This window comes from Leucoraja erinacea, chromosome 2 (assembly GCF_028641065.1).
Source record: "Leucoraja erinacea ecotype New England chromosome 2, Leri_hhj_1, whole genome shotgun sequence".
Taxonomy (NCBI): domain Eukaryota; kingdom Metazoa; phylum Chordata; class Chondrichthyes; order Rajiformes; family Rajidae; genus Leucoraja; species Leucoraja erinaceus.
Genome location: NC_073378.1, coordinates 89579269 through 89599734, shown reverse-complemented (window position 1 = coordinate 89599734; position 20466 = coordinate 89579269). Strand labels below are relative to the sequence as shown.

Sequence of the window (20466 nt, the reverse complement as noted above, 5' to 3'; positions counted from 1 at the left end):
TAATAGAAATTGCATTCATTGCAATGTATAAAAAGAGTTGAGATATTGTATTATAATTTTGCTGCATGTCATTGTGGTATATATCATATCTTGATTGGTAAATATGTTTAGTTTGTCAGTTATTTGAAGCAGAAATAATATGTGAATGTAGACAAAAGTGCTGGAGAAACTCAGCGGATGCGGCAGCGTCTGTGGAGCAAAGGAAATAGGCAAAGTTTCGGGCCAAAACCCTTCTTCAGACTGATGGGTTTTGGCCTGAAACTTTGCCTATTTCCTTCGCTCCATAAATGCTGCCGCACCCGCTGAGTTTCTCGAGCACTTTTGTCAACCTTCGATTTTCCAGCATCTGCAGTTCTTTCTTGAACATAATATGTGAATGCTTCATTGAGCATAATTCTGACTGGTTTGCATGCACCTTGTCTGAGCATGCGTCATGCAAATCGTCTTAAATGACCACCTAAACTGTCATTTGGCAACCCAAAAAGTCAAGGTTGCCCGGCTGGTAACAGGGAAAAAAAGTTCTTTGGTACTTTGGTACTATTGACGTTATTCCAATTCATATTCCAAAGCATGTTTAATTCATTCTTTTTTTGGTAATCATATTCACTATCTACAAAACCACCCACTTTAGTGTAACCTGCAAATTTACTAAATTGGCCTTGTACATTATACAACCACAAATAGCAATAGACCCAGCATCGATTGCAAGGTATTGTACTTCCGGTGGCGCTGGTGCCAGCAGCCTCCACCTACAGCCCGGTATCTTTTTGTTTTTTTGTTTATTTAGTTATGTAAAAGTGTGTTTTTTTGTGTTTTTTTGGTGTTTTTTATGTGGGGGAAGAGGGCACGGTGCGGGGGATACCGTACTTCAGCCGCTTCCTGGTGAGGACGCGACTATTATTCGAGTCGCGTCCTCCCCCCCCCCACAGCGGCCTACCTACCTGGATTGGCGCGGCCTTTCCTGCCGGGATCGACCGGAGCTCCAGCAGCGGCGGGACAGCGCTGGAACATCGCGGGGCTGGTGATGCCTTACCGGGGGTCGCCGTCCGGAGCCCGGAGTGCTGGACCTGCTGCACCAACATCACGGAGCTGCGGTTTGCAGAGCTCCCAACGCGGGCGGCGCTGACTAATCAACGCGGGGTCCTGTGACTCTGCCCGGCTCGGCCTGCGGACTCAGGAGCTGCAGACTCCGGGAGCGGGAGGCGGCTGATCAGAAGGTCCGGGCCGCTGAGGAGGAGGATGCTCACCGTCGGGGTTCGGCGTCGGCGTTCCACCAGCCCGGCGTGAGGGCCTGAACATCGGGCCACCCGGGGCGGCGACTGCGGGTGCTTGGAAGGCCCCGTCCACGGATGAACACGGAGGGGAGGCTGGCTGGACTATGGTGCCGTCCTCACCTGGGTGCCATTTATGTTATGTTGTGTCGTGGACTTCTGTATTTGTGCTTTTTTTTAAATTTTAATTCAATTTCAATTTTATTTTTAATATGTTTTATTATTTATTTATTATTTATTTTTATAATTTTCTTTGTAATTTTTTTAATGATACTGCCTGTAAGGAAAATTCATTTCGTTGTCTCAAATTGAGACAATGACAATAAATTTGAATACAATACAATACAATACAATACAATACAATACAATCGATCCCTAAGGCACACCACCTGTCACAAGCTTCAAGTCTGAAAAACACCTTTCTACCTTTGGGTCGTTGGAATATCAGTAACTAATTAATTATCAGGATTCAGATACTTCAAACATAATAGATTAACTGTTTCTACCTGACTTGCTGAATATTTCTCGTATTTTCCGTTTTAAAAATTAACGATAATAGTTGCTTCATCACCAAAAGTGTAGAATCCAAGACATAATAGATATGTAACTAATTAATTATCACAAGCATTTCAAATGATTTATGATTTGATTAACTTGCAGATTTTAGTGCAAGGCAGCTTTGGCCTATTGACATTGTCTTCAGTCACAAATTCAGATACGACACTGTCTTTGGTACTTGCATATATTATACATGCTGCTGACTATGGCCCTCTGTCGTCCTCAGTTTCCCGGACAATATTTACTTGCCAGCAATAAAACAGATGATCTAACCAAGTGTATTCTTTGAATTACAAAATTAACTACAATTAAAGTACTTCATGGGCAATTGAGTGATCTACAATATCCTGTGGTTGTTAAACATGATTCAGAAATCCAAATCTACCCACAAGGTTATCTATCTTATATTACTAAATCTCGGTTCTTGACCGCTTTTGGTCTTCTGTGCTGCGATTTCCGACAGAACGCCGCCACCTATGGCCGTCATTTTTGGCCACCTCGCTCAGAACCCCCCTCCGCCGCATGCGTGCCGAGGATTTTTCCCATCGATTAAAAATGACAGAGATATTAATGTTTTTACAAAATTCCCCATTCTCTCTGCTGCCCCTGCTGGAGGGAGGGGGAGGGACTATAAAACCAGGAAGTGGTGTGCCTCAATCAGTCTCTGCAAGTGGTGTGCCTCAATCAGTCTCTGCAAGTGGTGTGCCTCAATCAGAGCTCTGAATAACACTGAACAAATGTCTCCACAGCTGTGAGTACCCATTATGTCGTTTGAAAATGAAAATATGGTTAGTTTGAGGGAAAAAAGCACTGCCTGCAAATGGTTGTTTGGGTTGAAGTGAAAAGGCACCCTCTCTCTCTCGCTCCCTCTCCCCTCCTCTCTCTCCCACTGTCTCTCCCCTCCTCTCTCTCTCTCTCTCTCTCTCTCCCCTCCTCTCTCCCCTCCTCTCTCTCTCTCTCCCACTGTCTCTCCCCTCCTATCTCTCTCCTCTCCCTCTCCCCTCCTCTCTCTCTCCCCCTTCCTCTCTCTCTCTCTCTCTCCCCCCCTCTCTCTCCCCTATCTCTCTCTCTCCCCTCTCCCTCGCTCTCTGTCTTTCTCTCTCTCTCTCCCCCTCACCCCTCTCCTTCTCTCTCCCTCTCCCCCCCTCCTCTACCTTCCCCTCTTCCTCCCTTTCTACTCCTCTCTCCCTCTCTCTCCCCCTCTCCCCCCCTCCCCTCTCCTCTCCTCCCCTCTCAGCACAGCCTCTCTCCCCCCCTCTTCTCTCCCCCCTCTCCTCTCCCCCTCTCCTCTCCTCTCCCCCCCCCTCCTCTCTCCTCTCCCCCTCCCCCCCCTCTCTCTCTCTCTCCACCTCTCCCCTCACTTTTCTCTCTCTTCTCCTCCCCTCCCCCACCACACAACCCTACCCCCTTCCCTCTCTATCTGTCTCTGCCCCTTCTCTCCCTGCCCTCACTCTCTAACGCCCCCCTCCCCCCTCTCTAGGTGTGACTGCAAGTTGGGGGTATACGTCAGTAGATAGGGTGTTTGTGGGGTAAAAGGAGCAAATTAATAATATTAATATAATATCAAGGGTGGTAATTGGCGTGAGTGCGGGGGGGGGGGGGAGATAGTTAGTGTGTGTGACGCTGCATGCCGCCTCCCCCCCCCACACCCCTGTTCCCCCAACCGCACGTTGGGGGAACAGACCCAATGGGTCTGCACTTGGTCTAGTAGATAATTTTACCTTTGGGTGTATTTAAAGAAGAAAGAAATAATTATTTGAAAGATTATGGAATTGTGGGCTGTGACAAATTGACACAAAAGAGATGAAGCCTGGGGCAGATCTGGAGAGGAGCCGAGAGGCCTACTCCTACTCCTATTTATGTAGCCAGGTGAAACCAGGTGAAACTATTGCAACCAGATCAACTTGAATGTTCAGTAACTTTGCTGGAATATCAAACCCTCTGCGTGGCCGCTATAATTACCAGCGCTCACGCACGCTTCTGTTCTGCAAATGGACAATTGGCAGAGTTGCTCGTCAATCACTAATCTACCACTCAAAAATAAAGCTGGCTCTGCACCATGTCACTGGGACCTCACTGTTGCCCAATCGCAGTGAGGTTTTGGCAGACACCGAATGATCAGTGGTCTATGATGAGTGAGGTCCGGAGAAGGAACCGGGTCTCTGGATCAGGTGGGGTTCAGTGTAAAGAGTATTGAATCTCCGATGAGAAAAGATGTATTGCTGGATATTGTCCTGAATATCATGATCAATGATAAATGTAATCTGTCACACTTGCAAGCTATTTTTACAACCCATAATTTTCCCTCTAATGAAAATGCATTATTCTACAAAATTTATTTTTATTGTTTTTTTTATTCAACCTCCAATCATAACATTAACAACTTTATTGAACTTTTGTTATAGTCAATAAATTCACAGAATATTTTTTTCTTAAACTGCAATGAAAACTTTAAAGACGTTTTACGTTGCAAAACAAATGGTAATTTATGTATTCAGTCTCCTGATTTATTTAATTATGATTCAAAATTACATGTACAGTAAAATTGTTAATCCATCATGCCCAGTACTTTGGTACTACTTACGATATTCCAATTCATATTCCAAAGCCAGTGGAATAATTCATTATTTTTAAGATGTAATGTGGTAGCACAAAATCTTGATAAGTCTAGGGAGAGTGTGGAAACCCGTGACCCCTGCATGTTACTGAGAGTGTGAATAAGCAGTCAATGAGCCATATGCAAAACGGTCAGGATTTCCAGACAGGTTACACAAAAAAGCTGGAGAAACTCAGCGGGTGCAGCAGCATCTATGGAGCGAAGGAAATAGGCAACGTTTCGGGCCGAAACCCTTCTTCAGACTAATATAATTGGGGTCCGTTGCAGGTCTGGGTCAGTGAGGCCTGAAGTTCAGGGAGTGTTGATGTGAGGTCCTGCTGGTGCCGGCGCAGGATTTCCAGACAACTGGATATCGGATTATCAGAGCTGACTGTAGTTAGCAGGCTACTTTAAACAATTGGGTAAATGGCAAACCGAACTAGATTGCAACATTATTGCGTTATGCTAAACTTCATAATGACCATTTTCAGTTCGTATTGAGTATTTATAATCTGGTTTTCATTATTTAAGATAATTGCAGATAGACACAAAAAACTGGAGTAACTCAGGCAGGCAGCATCTCTGGAGAGAAGGAATGGGTGACTTTTTTTGGGTCGAGACCCTTCTTCGGATAATTGCTTTCCACCACGATGTGACCCATATTACCATTCTTCAACCTTGTATAAAATACCGGCACTCTCTCCCACAGCCTTTTCTTTCTGGAAGGAATGGAGTCTTGCTGAGATATGGTTTTACTGGTTAATGCTGAGCTAGCCAAAATGCCAGGTGGCCAAAGTACTCGATAGTTAGATGACCCAAGTTAAACCTGAAGGTACATTTACCATTAAACCTGTGATTTTCTAACAGTCATCTTTGGCTATCAATCGGGAACAGGAACTCCAGCTGATTTTCTTGGCTGAAAGATTTTGGGTTCATTTTTGTGGATGGACATAGAAACATAGAAAATAGGTGCAGAAGTAGGCCATTCGGCCCTTCGAGCCAACACTGCCATTCAATATGATCATGGCTGATCATCCAAATGGATGGAGGAGAAAAAACTCATTCCATAGTAAAACGTTCCATAGTTGGCACTTTCTTGATCTTTGTAATTAAGTCCTGAAGCAGGAGGTCAATATAAAGGCGATTTGAAAGGTGACATTCTTGGTGTCACAAGTAAGCAAGTCATATGATCTTCTGTGCACGAACAAATGAGACCAATGCATCGTTGAAATCACTGGTGCGATGGAATACCTGGCAGCTTTGAAAGGGTTATAGAAGGGTGCGCACAGCAGCCATAAACTGAGAGATAAAATGTCAGTGAACGACGGGTTGGACATTCTGGCTTATAATTTCAGCTTGGCAGCAAAGCAATTAAAAGGAAGACCTTGACACTGATACCATGCACTGGAATCCAATTAAAAATTAACTATGTCATAATTTCCGTGCATGGGTTGTTATAATGGAGCAGGTTCCCTTTTTTTAATAGAAAAAAGAGCTAAACCTTCACAAAACAACAAACTCTAGGTGGTTAACTGACTAACCACAGCACAATAAAGCACTAAACCCATGTATTAGCATTGACAGATGTCTGGCACAGAATTTCTTTTCACTGCGTGATTCCAACAAAGATTGTTGTGAACAACACTCTCTGCCTGTGTCAAAGATGATCAGCAAAAAAAGCTAGTACTGAGATAAACTCGAATAGAAAAGAATTAGATGATGTACAGCATCAGCTAAATTGTACCCTGTTAAAACAGGATTCACTGAGAAGCACTGGAGAATTTATTCCTGTTTATATAGGATGAGGGCATCACAAGCAACAAACTAGTTGCTATTTCAGTTCTAATTGTTCTGCAGAAGGCGATGGCAAGCCTCTGCCTGGAATCATTGTGGTTTACATGGTGAAAGTATCTCACAATGCTGTCCAGTGAGTTTGGAGAATTTGACTGTACGATGAGGAGTGGACTCTGCAGGGAATAGACATTAGACAATACACAATAGACAATAGACGATAGGTGCAGGAGTAGGTGATTTGGCTCTTCGAGCCAGCACCGCCATTCAATGTGATCATGGCTGAGCAGTACTCCTTTCCTGCCTTCTCCCCATATCCCCTGACTCTGCTATTTTTAAGAGCCCTATCTAGCTCTCTCTTGAAAGCATCCAGAGAACCTGCCTCCACCGCCCTCTGAGGCAGAGAATTCCACACTCACCACTCACTGTGAGAAACTCCAGAGTGTACAAGCCCAGCTGCTCCATTCTCTCAGCATATGACAGTCCCGCCATCCCGGGAATTAACCTTGTAAACCTACGCTGCACTCCCTCAATAGCAAGAATGTCCTTCCTCAAATTAGGGGACCAAAACTGCAAACAATACTCCAGGTGTGGTCTCACTAGGGCTCTGTAAACTGCAGAATGACCTCTTTGCTCCTATACTCGACTCCTCTTGTTATAAAGGCCAACATGCCATTTGCTTTCTCCACTGCCTGCTGTACCTGCATGCTTACTTTCATAGACTGATGAACAAGGAGTTCAACGAGGAATGGCTTCCTCGTCTGCTTGCAGCCCGTTTTGTCAGGTGACAGAGGTCATGGATTTGAAAGTTGTTTCATTTCATTTGGTAAATGATACACACTGCAGCCGCAGCATGTGCCAAGGTTGGAGGGAATGAATCCTTGATTGTGGATGGAATCCAAACAAGCAGCTGCTTTTAATACTGAGTTTTGAGTGTTGCTTGAACCAGAGTTATCCAGGCAAGTGGTCAGCCTTTGCTCAAACTTCTGACTTGTTTCCAGATGGTGGGAAGAATTAAATGTCAGAAAATAAATCAATTGCTGTTGGATGCCTAGGCTTTGAATTGCTTTTGTAGCCCCAGTATTTATGTGGCTGGTCCAGTTAGATTTCCGGTGACTCTCAGGATGTTGTAAATGGCAGACTCGGTGATATTAGTGCCACTGAACACCATGAGGCATTCTCTGGTTGGAAACAGTCACTGGCTTACACTGCCCAAGTCACCTTGTACTTACGCATTGACCTATTTTGTCATGTTGGAAAGTAAATCAACAAGCATCACTAAATTTATATCGAAGTCACGTGAAGAGCCTGCCAGCCCACATGCGCGTCAATGCGTCGATGCATGGCGTGGGAATCGGAGCAGTTCGAAACTGCTCCGGCAGGTAAGGGGGCTTTTTGTTGCAGGAATGGGCCGCTGCTCCGAAAATAGTGGCAGCGGGCCCGGAGAAGCTGGCACAGCTTGTGCAGCTGCCGCCATGGAAGCTCTGTAAGGAGCGGGCGGTTTAAATTTTTCGGCTGACGGTTCGGCAGGTGCAGCGACCGCCGTGGAGGCTCCGTAAAGGAGCTGACTGTTAAAAATAGCGGCCGACAACTCGGCTGGGACAGCGACCAACGTGGTGGAATGGGGCTCAATGGGAGCAGGCGGCTGTTCGGAGGATCTGACTGGCGAGGCCTGTTCAGACACCTCCTTTAGAGCTCCGAAAGGGTGCCAGCCAGAGGCCTGAGGAAGCAACACCTGGTTCAGGGATGCGTTATATTCCACCCCTAAGAAACTCTGTTGAGGCTCCAGAAGGGAGCAAAGCCGGACTTGGTGTCACCTGTCTAGTGAGTAAATAAATAAATAAATAAACAGACAAACAAATAAATAAATAAAAATAGATGGATGGATAAATAAATAAATAAAATGAAAAAAGGAAATGTGCTCCTGGTTCAGGAGACACTTACAGGCTGTGCCAGTCAGATGCCTGTGGAAGCAACACCTGGCTCAGGGTTGCGTTATAATATTTCTCGCTCAGAAGAGTTGGAGATTATTACATAGGTGACTCCAACTATGTGGATATCGATAAGGAATTTGAATCCCTTGAACTAATGGGGGATATGCTTCATTTCAATCATATGAAGGAGCTACCGGCTCTTGTCACATATTTGCCATCCCTTTGGGGATAGGAAATTCACTGGAGGAAGATCTGGCTAAGAGCATCAGGGATTTAACTTCTCATTAGATAAGGAGGGGAATATGTTGGATACGGCTGGGAAAAATGCCAGTCCAGGTAATTGCCAGACTTTTGGATGTTCCATAAGTCAATTTCATCAGTTGGGATATCGCAGTGATGATATGTAGACAAAGAATTATTTCAGCGAGTCCAAAAACCGCTCACTGGAGTCATTACTGTCTTTTGCAAAGTCAGTAGATGGGTCTCAACTCTCGGAAGTGCAGAAAGCTGCATTAACACTTCTCTGTAATACACAGTTGGGGCTATTGCCTTCGCAAAAATGCTATAAGGCGTGAGATAATTCCCAAAATGGCTCATTATTACAGGGCCAGTAACGTGCAGCCTGCATAGTATCTCTTCAGAGAGGACTTATGTAGTAAGTTGAAGACTTGCAGGGGGAATTTAAGGCAGCTGCAGGGGTGGAGTACCATCTTATGTGGGTAAAGCTCCAGTATTCCGGAGGGTTTTCAACCCTGTATACAAAGGGCAGGAAGCGCCGTTGAAGCTCCGGAAAGGAGCAGTCAGGAGTCACTAGCTGGCCCAGCAAGAACAGCCTGTTGAACTAGGCTTGCAGTAATGGCAGGCGTGACCTGTCCAGTGAGCCCTGCTGAGGCTCAGAAGGAGTAGCTGGCCAAAGGAGCACCCTGTCGGTCCAGGCTGGGATAAACTGGCGGCACGATCTGCACAGTCAGCTCCAGCAAAGGCTCCAAAAAAGGCAGAAGGCCCGCACGCGCAGCCTGTCGAGGCAGGCTCGGAGTAATGTCAGGCGCGGCCTGTTCAGTGAGCTCCGATAAGGCTCCAACGGACCAGAAGGGGCTGAAGGAGCGGCCTGTCAAACCAGGCTGTGAGTAACTGGTAGCGTGACCTGCACAGTAAAGCTCCAGCAAGGCTCCAAAGAGGCTGTAGGCCGAAGAAGCAGTCTGTCCCATTGGGCGCAGAAATACTGGCAGGTGTGCCTTGCACAGCAATGTCGCTTTTGAGCTCCGGAAAAGAGCTGTTTGGCAAGCGTGGGGCTGAAGATGTGGTCAGACATGGTCTGCAATGGAACTTCGCTTAAGCTCCAACAAGCAGGTCGACCTGGGCTCAGAGACGCTGGCAGGTAAGGTCTCTTTACTAACCTCCGTAAAACTCCGAAATGGAGCAGTCTGTCGCCCTGGGTTTGGATTTACTGGCAGCATGGTCTGTCTAGCACCCTTTCACTGTCTCTGGAGAAGAGCAGGTTGATGCAGAGACATTGGCAGGGTGCCTTGCATAGCAACCTCTGTAAGTTCCAAGTAGGACCAGTTTGGCTACCCTGGTTCAGGGTAGACCAACTTGGAACTGGCTGGCCATATGCAACATATTGACCAGAGAAGCACTGCCTCAACATCTGTGATTGAGGTTATCAGGCTGCTCAGTAGAGTGAGGTAGTTTGAGATTTCCCTCAACACATGCTTAATTCTTTCAGCTCAGCTAGTAGAGTTGCCCGTTCATTGGAAACATCATTGCCATCCACTCTGGGATAGGTAGCTACCAGCAGAAAGCCGGTCTGGCATGTAGCATTTTTTATCTGACCTGCAGGTTCAAGTTGTGAATAGACAATATATATATAATAATCTCTAGGCTCTCTATACCAGAATTCCTGATTGGGTGGCTGGTCGAAGAGAGTGTGTTGCGCACACTGGCGACTGGGACAGGTGGTTTCAGTCAGAGGACTGCGGAGCAATTCCTGGTTTAGGGTTGTATTATGCTATTTTCCACTCTGAGGAAGGAGGCTGAGGATTCATGGTGACTCTGACGGTGAGGAGTTGACAGGGAACTCGTATTCCCACATCAAGTGGATGTTGTGCTTCAGCTCTAGTCATAAGGATCTGATTATATGTTATGAGCGGAAAAATAAATAAATAAATAAATGCATCCTTCGCGGCAAGAGAATCCAAAATCTCCATCTGTATGGTCAATAGAGGAAACGATGGTTCTCCAAGTGGAAACAGAGACATCTCACAAAGGATGAGTAGTCTGCCCAGAACTAGAGGGGTATATTTCTAATATTTTCTCAAGGTTGAAGAAAAGTGGAGCATGCCAAATCAGGTTAGGATTTGGCTAGTCTGATCATGTGTTTGGTTACCCAGTTTAAGATGGATAATTGTCTTTCAGCAATTTAGCTGATTCAGAGGATTTAGGGCCTCAATCGATCTTGAAGATGCATACTTTTCCATATCTATACACGAGAGGCATAGATATATCTGGTGTTTTTGATGACAAAGCCAGTGGTGGAAAGTTTAGGCTCTACCTAGGGGTTGTCTTCAGGCCTAGGCTATTTACAAAGATTCTAAAGCTAATGCTGCCCTACTCAGATCAAAAGGGCATTGTGTCATGGAGTTTATAGACAACATGCTTTTGTAGCTGATAAGACTCAGGGGTTTTATCAGTAGATGCCTCTTACGATATTAAAGATGAGGCGACATGAATTTTAATAGTGCCAATTTAGCCTACTCATTCAGGGTGTCCATTGTAAAAGGCGGTTGAAAGAAGCTCATATTTACTCAAAGTCGCCGAGTGATGGCTAGTTCAGCCTATTTCTCGTGCAGCTAGCTCTGCACTGTTGTATGGGAAGTATGTGAAGAAGACAGGTGAGCTACTTTTAAACAGAAGTAGCAGTGGTTTGTGTTTCTTTCAGTTTGGGCTTAGAGAAGCGATTATGTTATAGCGCAATTGACAATGCTTGTGCTGTTTTGTCATTCCCTCTAGTACTATAAGTGTGACAATAAATGTTTGGTTATTCACCCACTGTTGACTAACGTTATGCAAGGTATCTTTTATATGAATGCTCTAAAGCCTAGACTCATAGTGGTGTGGAATGTGTATCAGTAAATTATTATGCAGATATTCATCTACTGTATTCCTAATGGGAGCTATCTTTTAAGTTGATTATGCTTTTAGCAACCAATTTTAGCACAAAGAACACAGTCTTTACTCAATCTCCGGCTCGGTCTATGAGTTATAACTGACATGAGGGTACCTTGTTATGGGAATGATCTCATAAATCAAAACAACCAATTTCAGTTTCAGCACGATTCCTTGAAATAACATTCAGTAGCTTGCTGTCAATCACTCATGGCTAATATTCAGGTTTATTCTGTGTGTTTGTAATAAGGTTCTTAGCCCAGGGGCTTTGGTGAAATCCAAAACTAAGCATGCAAGAATGTTGTTAAAAAGATTGTAGAATCTTTGCTTTAATAGCGAATCACTGTTCTGGATATTTAAACCTCAAAGATGATGTAGAGATGATTCACTAGAAAGAACTGAGGATGTGACAGATTAAAACAAATCAAAGAGAACAGGATAAACAATGAAGGGTAGAAAATTCAGGGGTTGGAATATCCTTAAAATAAAAGAGAAACAATTAGAGAAACCACCAAATTATGTTTGGAATAATGCCACGATTTATTTCCACCTGAACAGAGAACTATTTTTGTTTACAACTCTTTTCAAGTAGGTGCTTAATTTTCATACACAGTAATACCATGAAGATTTTGCCTTGATGCTCAAGACTTGGATGTGCCTTCTGACTTAGAATGTTATCTGAAGCTCATTTTGAGGTTAATCATCCCAGTACTCGTAGCTCAAGAGTACCTCAGGACAATGATCCAGGCTCAATCATCTTCAGCTGCTTCCTTCTACTCCAAGCTTTGGAGTGAGAATGTTCACCAATAATTACATGTTCAATTCCACATGCACTCTACCTTCGCCAAATACAGAATGTAACCAATTATATATGATGTTCAACACTATTTATCGTTCCCCCATCCACACCACCATGAACCTGAAACTCTTTTGGCATGTGGCTCCAAGAGTCTCCTGCCATCCCAAAACCTTTATCATGTACAAAGCACAAGTCAAAGGTCTGATAGAGTAATTGCCACGTTCCAGTTTTGTGCTGGTGTAACACCATTCAAGAACCTTAAAGTGTGTAGGAAGGAACTGCAGATGCAGGTTTACATCAAAGAATCTCAAAATGCTGGAGTAACTCAGTGGGTCAGGTAGCATCTCTGGAGAAGAGGAATCGGTAACGTTTCGGGACAAACCCAAAATGCCACCTGACCAGCTAAGTTACTCCATCGTTTTGTGTCTACCTTCAAGAAGCTTAACACCATCTAGTAAAAGGCAGGTTGCTCCTTCCACCATGAACATAATGTGACAGCAGTGTGAATCATGTAGCACAGTTACTAATCCAATGCTAACAGTACCTTTCAAAAGGCTCAATCTCTACTGGCAAGAAGCCAGGGCAGCAGATGCAGTAGAACACCACCTTTAGTACATTCCCCACATGTCACACAACATTATGCAAGTTCCATCATCAGTGGTTCAAGAAATAGAAGCATCACCTTTCTCCAACAGCAATATAGACAAAACAAGAAATAAAGGTATTCCCAGCTTTCAGAAATCAAGACGAAAATAAACTAATGGAATGAAAAAGAGAACATAAATACAATGAAGATAAACTGACTAATTCTTTTTTTCATATTAACATCTTTTATATCGAGGTCGGGGCGCGGATGAGGTCGGGTCGGAGCCTCGAGGTCGGGCCGAGGACAATGTCGGGTTGGAGCCTCGAATGCAGTCAGGCCAAGGACAGAGCCTGGAGGTAGGAATCGGGCCGAGATGGACGGGCTGCGTCGCTGAGAATAAAGAGGGACCTGGCGTGGGGGGACCGCCAAGAGAACAAAGGGGGACCTGGCGTGGGGGTGCAGCCTGTGGGGAGGGACGAAGAAGGAACGAGTACTTCTTGTAACTGTCGGCGCCTTTGTGGTGACTCTTTTGGATACTTTGTATGCAAAAACGAAGAATTTCACAGCACCTAGCTTGGTACGTGACAATAAAGTATCATCGACATCATCATATCTCTTACAATTTTATTCGTTTTTAACCCTCAACGTGACTTCTCTAGCATGTAATATCAGCCCCATACTTTTTCTGTACCTCTTGCAGTGCTTGGAATTTTTCTTTACAGTATTCAAGGTGGATCATATAAAGAGCATGTTTAATTCAGTCCAGTAATTTTACGTGTTTTGAGTAATGCTTAGAATTGACACCCATGGATATTCTTGAGGCAGGCAGTCTGGAATTTCTCAGTGTCATTTTGGTACCTCTATTAATCATCCCATCTCTAACTATCTGTCTCTGTAGTGAATTTCATTTTCAGAATCTCAGCCACAATTTTTAAGTAACCATCAAGTTAAATTGTTAGAAGGTTTAAGCTATTGTAATCTATTAATGTAATGTAGATCTAGAGCTTCAATTTTAAAGCATCATAAATCAGCCTCATTTTCTAATTAAGATGTACATTTTTTGAACTATTTATTATTTAACTCTTATTTTACGTTAAATTTTGAAATAAAAATGCTTAGATTTACATAGAATCTTTCAAACATTTCAAATCTACACTTTCATTTTTTGAAAATTACATGTAACCAATTCATGTACACCAAGGACCCACAATTAATAAAAGAGAAACTGACCATTGATCTGGTTTGGGGTGAGGTATATTGGAGTTACATGCTGTCCATACCAATGCCTTCAGTCTGAAGAAGGGTCTCGACCCGAAACGTCACCCTTTCCTTCTCTCCAAAGATGCTGCCTGACCCGCTGAGTTACTCCAGCTCTTTGTGTCTATCTTCGGCTTAAACAAGCATCTGCAGTTCCTTCCTACACAATAAAAGCGGCTAGGTACTTTGATTCAGCTTGATGCGGTGAAAAGATGTCAAACTGCTTACCCCCTCCCAGCTGATGAGATTAGGACAATTCTAATGTCTTTGGGGTTCTTCTGGACTCTAGAGCCGAGTATCAGACACAGCTTCAAATGAAAACAACATTTACTTGTGGCAATTGGTCTTCAACTGAAGTGCAAGCAAGATGTTACAGTGTTAGGTCAAAAAGACACACACAATATTTAGTTGTTCGAAAAGGGAATAGTGGTGTATAAATAGCTAATCATTTACTCTCTGATTAGTTAAGTTATGCACAGTTAATTTATGAAAATACATTTAGTTTTAGCGAAACATCATGGAAACAAACCCTTCAGCCAAGGAGTTCACACTGACCATTGATCACCCGTTCACACTAATTCTATGTTTATCCCATTTTCACATTCACTCCCTGCACATTGAGGGCAATTTACAGACTGATCTCTGGGCATGTTGACTATGTCGGCCCTGGACTAAGAAATGGCTTTCATCACTGAATAACACCTTTCTCCATTCCTCGCATATGAAATCTTCATATTTTAAGGCCCAAATAAAATCTTTATATTTAATAAACAGGTATGGTTTATTTTTCATTGCATGTTAGAAGTTGTTTTTTTCACAAGAAAACTTCAATGAGGCATTAGTGAAGGGTGCTTGAACATAAGACTCCTGCTGCCTCCAAATCTTTCTTCAAGGCATTGCTTGATTTTCTCCGATCCTTCTTACTTTCCCAAATCAGCAAGGCCTCATCTCTTGGAGTAATCTTCCTTTTCCAGCTGCACCTTCCTGTCCTCTTTAGCAGTAGCGATCCTATTATGTAGACAATCATGGGTACAAATGCGTGGCTCACACCTACCAACTTTGTGATCTCCCACTGTGACGTTAATTAATATGGATTAATTAATAACAGACTACTGACCGATATCTACTACAAACCCACTGACTCCTATGGCTATCTGGTCTACACTTCTTCCCACCCTGCTTCCTGTAAGGACTCTATCCCCTATTCCAAATTCCTTCATCTACGCCGCATCTGCACCCAGGATGAGGTGTTCCAAACCAGGGCATCGTAGATGTTCTAATTCTTTAGGGAACGGGGGTTCCCCTCTTCGACTATAGATGAGGCTCTCACCAGGTTCTCCTCCATATCCCATAGCTCTGCTCTCAATCCCCATCCCCCCACTCGTAACAAGGACATAGTCCCCCTTGCTCCATCTTCCACCCCACCAGCTGTCACATAAAACAGATAATCCTCCGACATTTTCGCCACCTCCAACGGGATCCCACCACTGGCCACATCTTCCCATCTCCTCCCTTTTTGGCTTTCTGCAGAGACCGCTCGCTCCGTAACTCCTTAGTCAATTCGTCCCTTCCCACCCAAACCACCCTCTCCCCTGGTACTTTCCCTTGCAACCGCAGGAAATGCCACACTTGTCATTTTACCTCCCCCCCCTTGACTCCATCCAAGGACTCAAGCAGTCTTTCCAGGTGAGGCAGAGGTTCACCTGCTCCTCCTCCAACCTCATCTATTGCATCCACTGCTCTAGGTGTCAGCTGCTCTACGTCAGTGAGACCAAGCGTAGGCTTGGTGATCGCTTTGCCCAACACCTCCGCTCGGTTCGCACTACCAACCTGATCTCCCGGTGCCACAGCACTTCAACTCCCCATCCCAATCCGAATCTGACCTTTCAGCCTTGGGCCTCCTCCATGGCCAGAGTGTGTCCCACCTCAAATTGGAGGAGCAGCACCTCATATTTTGTTTGGGCAGTTTACACCCCAGCGGTATGAACATTGACCTCCAATTTCAGGTACTCCTTGCTTTCACCCTCCTTCCCCTCCCCTTCCCAGCTCTCCCACAGCCTCTTCCTTTCTTCTTCCCGCCCCCCACCTCCTCATCAGTCTGAAGAAGAGTCTCGACCCGAAACGTCACATATTCCTTCGCTCCATAGATGCTGCGTTTCTTGATGAGTTTCTCCAGCATTGTTGTCTCCCTTTAATTAATATGGAAGCAAGTTTATAATCTTGCTTCACCTCCTTGGAGTGATATCCACCTTGTGCATTGCTTAATATCCATTTTGTGAATTGCTTGACACGTTCTTCTCAAATGATGATAAATCACTGGAAGTGAATAACCGGTGCATGAAAAAAGGACCAGAAGAACTTTCGGAGAGATTTATAGGTTTTCAGATAAATACAAGGTGGACATAGCATCACTACAAATAAAAATAACAAAACCAGCCAATGATTCAATTAATTTCCACAAGGATGCATGTTGTCTACAAAGTGGATAACCATGAGATGACGCTTAATTTCTGTTGCTTAACTCCATTTCAATGGTGATTCCAAAATCAATTCATTTTCAGTTTCAATGTGTACAACACCAAAAGGTGTGAAATGTCTGTAGGATTCATAAAGATTTTCAAGAGATCAGCCGCAAACTTGTGTTGAAATCTCTTGAAAGGGGTCATCTTCTTTGATCAGATAATTACATTTCAAACTACATGAATCTCACTACCTCTCCAAAACAGAATTGACTAGTTCTTGAACATGACAATGTCATTGAAGACAAATCATCCAAAATATTCGCTGTCATATATGTCGGTGTTCATACAGGCATTTTCTGCAGCTCAGTTATTGCCCCAAAAAACTTTGTTCCATCTGAAGACTCGGGTTGCAAATTTATTATAGAATGATACAGCACAGAAACACACCTTTTGGCCCATCATGTTCACACTGACCATCATGTATCCAACTATACTTGTCCCATTTACTAGAACTTGATCCACAGCCATTTATACATGAGCAATTTAATGCTCGTCCACGTATTTTTTAAATGTTGCAAGCGCTTGGCTCCCCCACCCCCTCAGACAGTACTTTCCAAACTCCAAAACTCAATTTCTTTGTGAAAAAATCTTCAGATCCTCTGGTCTGGGTGGCACGGCGGTAGAATTGCTTCTTCACAGCACCAGAGATCCCGGTTATGATCCTGAGTACGTGTGTTTGTCTATGCGGAGTTTGTACGTTCTCCCTGTGACTGCATTGGTTTTTCCCGGTTGCTCCGATTTCCTCCCACATTCCAAAGACACCCAAGTTTGTAGGCTGATTGGCTTCAGTAAAAATTGTAAATTGTACCTAGTGTGTAGGATAGTGCTGGTGTATGGGATTGCCTGTCGGCACAGACTCGGTGGACCAAAGGGCATGATTTTGCATTGCATCTCTAAACTAAACTCTTGACACTTCCTAGCCCTTGCAGTAAACATATGCCCTCTAACTTTAGAGCTTTCATTACAGACTGAAAGCATTTTTTTCCTTCCAAAGAAAGTCATTCTTTGGCCACATTTTCCATTATATTTGAAATGGGCCTTATAATTCACTGTGATACTGCACTGCACTGCACTGCACAGAGATGCTTCTCATTTTTTCTCTCAAATAGTTTGTTTAAATTAATTTAATAGCTACCTCACGCTTTAAAAACAGGGCAAAGAATGAGAACAGCCCCATCCTTTAAAGGAATTTGCTGTTAGTTGGCGTGTGTTCTTCCCGATGATTCACATAATTTTATGGGGTGGGAGATTGCAACCTTCACGTGATCCGCCCTGTTTTGACACATGCAATCAACTTGGCATGCACAATCAAATAGAACAAGTTGTCCTACAACTTTAGGCTGTGCACGCCATATGCAAGAAGAAGACAGAATTTTATAATTGGGTTGACTGTCAGGCAGTTTTTCTCAGGCCTCAAGGATGACTTTGCAAGCTATTGTAACACTTCTCAACTCTGCCCGATTCTCCAGATTGTTTGGTTTTCCCCATCAGAAGCAATTTTGGGGGTTCTTTATCTCAATCTGCCAAAATCCCACCCAATTCCACCAGAGACTGCTCTGATTGTTGAACTACAAGCTTCAATTTCACACTTTCCTGATATTTTGAATTGCCCTGGTTTTGAAGACATCAGTTTTCAACATATAAACTTTGTAATCCGTAATTTTCAAATATGTCCGTAATTTATCACTCATTCCTGCTGTCATTATCGACAGTGTGCCCTTCCCATTATGCACGAATGGCAGAGTTGGCACCATCCATGGAATGTATATGACTCAGCATGCATTGTTTGGCACCATTTGGCGTCATTAATTTCAATGGCATTCAGAACACCTGTCTGGGGTGGTTCAGTCAGTTTAATTTGCATCTCTGAACATATAAGTTGCAAGTTTCTGTCAACCATGTTCTGTTTGCTTCAGAAATTTTACAATTATGTCCAATAATGCCCAATTATGACAGTGGGTTGCATTAAATGGCAGAAGGGAGCTGTGAGGGTTCCCTTGCATGACAAACAACAGGAGGCCAAGCTACCAATCAGGTGACCACCAATACTGGCCCCGTTGCTTTGCTTAATAAGCTTATCTTTGCAGCTGGAGCCAGTTGAACTGCTGCATATTTCTCAGTGCCAGTTCCAGCAGAACTAATTTTCATTGCCTTCACAAAAAGAGTCTACATATTAAAATGATTGGTCTACTTTCTCTAGTCACTCAACCATGCATTCCATGAACATTCTGAAATTACACTGCCGGGCTCAGTTTCTCAGACTCTGCACAATCCTCAACTACCTCTGGTAGACACAAGATTGCCAGCATCTGCACTCCCTCTGGCACCAAGTTATGAATATCAAGTTTCCAAGTCCAAAATATTTTCATATGCTATAGGACTGAGCTTTGCTTAAAATGTTGCTAAATGGAATATCTAGTGCGCCACAGTGCCCACATGTTTGTAGCATCTCATCAGCAATGAAGCCAACTTCCATCAATAAAATGGCACGTCCCTCTGCCACTCAGAGACCATCACGTTTTGTTCAAAGCATCACCTGCAGTCCAATATCTCAAGTGATAGCAAGCAATCTCTCCACTGACCAGGCCAAGGTACTGAGGGGCAAAAATCAAGCTGTCTCATCACCATGATGGCAGACAGGGGAAGGTGCGCTTTGTGTAACAAATTCAAATTTGGGAGAGTTTTATCAATTCACTCAAAAAATTAAACATTTTAATAATGCAAACAGCAAAGTATGCAAAAAATGAAATGTGAGGTTATCCACTTTGGTGGCAAAAACAGGAAAGTAGACTATTATCTGAATGGTGGCCGATTAGGAAAGAGGGAGATGTAACGAGACCTGGGTGTCATGGTACACCAGTCCTTAAAAGTAAGCATGCAGGTGCAGCAGGCAGTGAGGAAGGCGAATGGTATGTTAGCATTCATAGCAAAAGGATTTGAGTATAGGAGCAGGGAGGTTCTACTGCAGTTGTACAGGGTCATGGTGAGACCACACCTGGAGTATTGCGTACAGTTTTGGTCTCCTAATCTGAGGAAATACATTCTTGCCATAGAGGGAGCACAGAGAAGGTTCACCAGACAGATTCCTTATGTCAGGACTTTCATATGAAGAAAGACTGGATAGACTTGGTTTGTACTGGCTAGAATTTAGAAGATTGAGGGGGGTTCTTATAGAAACTTACAAAATTCTTAAGGGGTTGGACAGGCTAGATGCAGGAAGATTGTTTCCGATGTTGGGGAAGTCCAGAACAAGTGGTCACAGTTTAAGGATAAGGGGGAAATCTTTTAGGACCGAGATGAGGAAAACATTTTTCACACAGAGAGTGGTGAATCTCTGGAATTCTCTGCTGCAGAAGGTAGTTGAGGCCAGTTCGTTGGCTATATTTAAGAGGGAGTTAGATGTGGCCCTTGTGGCTAAAGGGATCAGGGGGTATGGAGAGAAGGCAGGTACAGGATACTGAGTTGGATGATCAGCCATGATCATATTGAATGGCGGTGCAGGCTCGAAGGGCCGAATGGCCTACTCCTGCACCTATTTTCTATGTTTCTATGTTTCTATAATTGAGACATGGAGGAACAGAACAATAATTAAAATGCAAAAGCAGATTATAGGGAAAACGGAAATCAAAATACTGAAGATATTCAGCCGGTCAGGCAGCGTGTGCACAGAGTAAATTTCAGGTCAATGTTGGCAAAGACATTATGCATTTTCCCTCTAAAATAAAGTGTTTGAAGTGTCACTCACAGAATAATCAGGAGTTAACCACATTGATGCATCTGAGAGTGACGTTCTGGGCAAGCATCATTGCAATTGGGGAATGATCATTGATCTGAAAAGTTAACTCTTGCTCCCTCACCACAGATGGTGTTTGACCTGTTGAATGAGGGTGAATTATTCATCAAATCATAAAGGGAGGAGGAAAGATTGTCACTCTGTCACTAATTATTGAAAAGAAAAAAACAGATCTTCAACAACTACCCTGGAAA

At 43.7% G+C, this 20466-nt stretch overlaps 1 protein-coding gene across 11 annotated transcripts in view; it reads right to left on the bottom strand.

Annotated features, from left to right (window-relative positions):
- Positions 1-20466, bottom strand: part of thrb (thyroid hormone receptor beta) — a 191208-nt gene that overhangs the window by 128509 nt on the left and 42233 nt on the right. For 4 of the 11 annotated variants that reach the window (XM_055660676.1, XM_055660666.1, XM_055660701.1 and 1 more), the window contains exon 3: positions 13931-14117. The exons of the other annotated variants lie outside the window; for them this stretch is intronic. The gene's annotated coding sequence lies outside the window, so the exon portion shown is untranslated. The remainder of the gene's footprint in view (positions 1-13930; positions 14118-20466) is intronic. 11 annotated transcript variants of the gene reach the window in all.